This window comes from Mastomys coucha, unplaced genomic scaffold, assembly GCF_008632895.1.
Source record: "Mastomys coucha isolate ucsf_1 unplaced genomic scaffold, UCSF_Mcou_1 pScaffold15, whole genome shotgun sequence".
NCBI lineage: Eukaryota > Metazoa > Chordata > Mammalia > Rodentia > Muridae > Mastomys > Mastomys coucha.
The window spans coordinates 21,491,994-21,495,281 of NW_022196897.1; positions in this window are offsets into that span (position 1 = coordinate 21,491,994).

Below are 3,288 nucleotides of genomic sequence, written 5' to 3' on the forward strand. Positions count from 1 at the left end.
CTGTTTCCATTTTCTGCTTTTGGGAAGAGGCAGAAGGTGAGTGGAAGGCGGGGGTGGTGATGTGGAAACGCTAATAAATAATTTAACAATGACAAGTTATTAAATAAAATGTGTGTGGGGATGGCAGGCGGGCAGTCTGTACAAGGTAAACGGAAAGAATACGATGGGTGGCCTGGCCCCAGCCCAGCTGCAACAAACTCCCTCCAAACAGGACCCCAGGACAGGGCAGGGCAGGGCAGCAGCCCAGAGACCATTGACAACTGTCCCTGTCAAGGGCCACATGTTGAAGGGTCCTTCCTGTTTCCCTGCTCCCAGGCCACGTGAGAGCCTCCTTGTGTCAGGTGTGAGTGTGTGTGCACGTGCGTGAGTGTGCTGCCCCTTCCGCGCATCGGTCAGCCCTGGGCTGCAGCGTCCCCCTTGTCCTAGGGGTACCCAGAGCTCTGAGTCCATCCTCCCCTGCTGAGCAGGGGGAACATGCAGACAGACCAGGAGGTGGTCTCACTTCAAAGGGATGTCCCTAAAGGAGGAAAGGCTGTCCCTCAGTTGGGCCTCTCATGGAAGGGCAGTTCCTCTATGTCCACCCATACCCCCAGGAAGCCACTATGACTGCAAGCTGCCTGTGCCACTCCTTGCTTTGACTCTCTCACACCTGGTGCGGTGTCTAGGTGTGGCCTCTTCTGAGTCTTTGAAGACAGCAGATCGAGGGGAAGTCTCATGGAATGAATCCACAGATAGGGCCCTGGCTGGAACAAAGCTCAGGTTCTCAGGTGGCACACTCCTGCGTGACACCTAGACAGGCTCCTTCCTTTCTGCCTGAGCCTCAACATGCCACACCCCCAGCCAGGAGGTGGGACTTGGTTTTTCTCTGAACCCCTTTCCCATCTCTCAACTTCTGCCTCATTCTCCCATATCCTTCAGGCTGCAGGCTAGCCCCCCACCCCATCCCCCAGCTCTACACCACTGCCTTCTTCCAGCCTCAGCTCTGGAAACCTGAGTATGCTATCTAACAAGGTCTGGGCAGGGCTGGATCGAAGGCTGTCTCTTCCCACAGGACAGAAGCCCTCATCCCTGCATCAATCCAGGGCTGCCATGTTGTCTCAGCTGGGCAGCAGGCCACAGCCATGGTGAAAGAATCCTGAGAATGGCTGCCAGGGCATCTCCGGTGTGATGGCTGGGGTCCCTCCTCTGGCAACTTAGAAGTGTCCTGATAACATCTTCTGGCTGGGGACACCAGCATGGGGACAGAAGAGGCCAGGGCTAGACTTGGGATTTAGAGGCCCCAGAACAGGAAGGGAGGACCCTTGGGACCAGCAGGTGTGGTGAGAACACATTGGTCCCAGGGTGGGGGGTGTATACACGAGACAGAGATGGGGACTGACCTACTGTACTCTCCTCAGCTGTGGCTCTGTCACTACATTACTGTGAAACCTTGAGCACATCCCTGCCCCTCTCCTGTCTCAGGTTTCCCAGCAGCCACATAGCCTACTGGATTGCATCTTCCAACTTAAAAAGTGGATCAGAGTAGGCCCAGGCTCCTGGGAGCTCAGAGCTATCTTGGGTCTGCCTGGAGTGTGCCCTGTACAATCCCGCCAAGGGGCCTGTGCTGGAGGAGGTGAGGGTCAATCCCAAGAAAGCAGCTGGACCTTCAGCATGGAGGTTAGTGATGTTCCTTTTATAAAATGAGGGACATGGGAGGGCTGTTCCGGCTGCTCTTCCCTGCTGACTCTGTATCGTGGCATCTGGGTGGGCTTAAGGGGTTTGAGGTCTCCCCAGAGACAGGAAAGAAACCCACACAGCTTGACTAGTCAGGCACAGGAGCCCAAAGCGGTGACAGAGAGACACTCATCCTTCCGTGCTTACAGGTAGAGCTAGGCAGAGATCAGGATGAGTGGGTGGAAGAGGGGTGGTTAGGATTCTGTGTTAAATGAATGGCAGCATTCTCCTGGGCATCTGGCCTGGGACACAGTGCCTGCCAGAGGCCAGTGGGCGGTGCCAAGGGAAGACCCACCCCTGCCTCAGCTTTGGGCAGGAAGAGTCCAGGAGACTGGGGGCTGGGGTGACACAGGAGGCTGAAATGCTGGTGGGCTAGAACTGTGCAAGGGTGCTGTGGGGAGCCCCACAGGGCTGATCCTACCCAGCTGAGACAGAGGGAGAGGATACAGTGGCTTCAGAGTGATGCCCCAAACTGACCGAGCCAACAAAACGAAAGGCGACCAGGTACAAACCTTGGTCTTTCGTAGGCTCTAAAGCAATCAGCATCCCACCCGCACATATTGAGGGAGTGTGGCTTGTCACTGTGCCTGTGTGAGCCCCCCAGGGGGGTCATTATAGAACAAGGATGGGGCTCCCAGAGACCTAAGCCACATCAGCAGAGCTAAGGTGCCAAAAGCTGAGAAGGTGCTGGGCCTGTTGAGTGTGAGCTGGCTAAGGTCAGGAGGAAAGTTGGTTACAGCTGTCCCACACCTGCAGAGCAGGCAGGAGCCCTGCCAGCAGACAGCCTCAGCATACAGGCAAGAGGAGACTGAGGGTCAGGGGAGCCCACAAGAAGGGCAGCTGGCCTGGGTTTCCATCATTGGCCCCGTGTAAGAAGGACTGGAGGGAATTAAGTATCAGATGGCGTCAAGCGGCTGACTCTTGAGGTCCTTTCCATATGGAGTGTCTGCTGTGGTCTGTGTACACTGGGTTCTCTGGGCTCCAGCTCTGCCCTGGGACCTGTAGTAGTAGTGACTGCTTGTGGTAGTCTGTGACTACCCTCCTGCCCTGGCGATCATGACCTGTGCGGAGCCTGGGATCCACCTGGGTCCGCCTGCTCACACCTCAGGCCTCCTTCCTTCCTCCCTCTCCAATTGCTCTCAGAGGTAGGCCCTGCCCGCTGACCTCGCCGCTGCTGAAAGGAACAGCAGGCTCCTCTTCCATCTCTCTGTGTGTGTACCAGGTATATATGCATGCTCACACGGGTGTGCCTACAGATGTATGGTTTTATGTGTGCATCTCTGTCCCTTTGTGTCTCTCTGGGCTCTGTCCATGTCCCTCCTCTTGCTAAGACTCCCAGTTCAGGCAGGGCCAAAGAGCCTATCATACCTGCATGGGCCCTCCTCTCCTGTGCTCCAGTCTAAGGCTGCAAACAGTGACCCTGGGCCTCCCAGGACCCAGAAACCATCCCCTGCGCTGACCATAGGGGAAGTGGTCTCCAGCGCAGGACACCCGTATAACTGTTTCTCGGGTACCAGGCACTGTCCCAGGGCTGGCCTTGTAGGGACAATGAAGGCTGTCTGGAAACAGAATGTT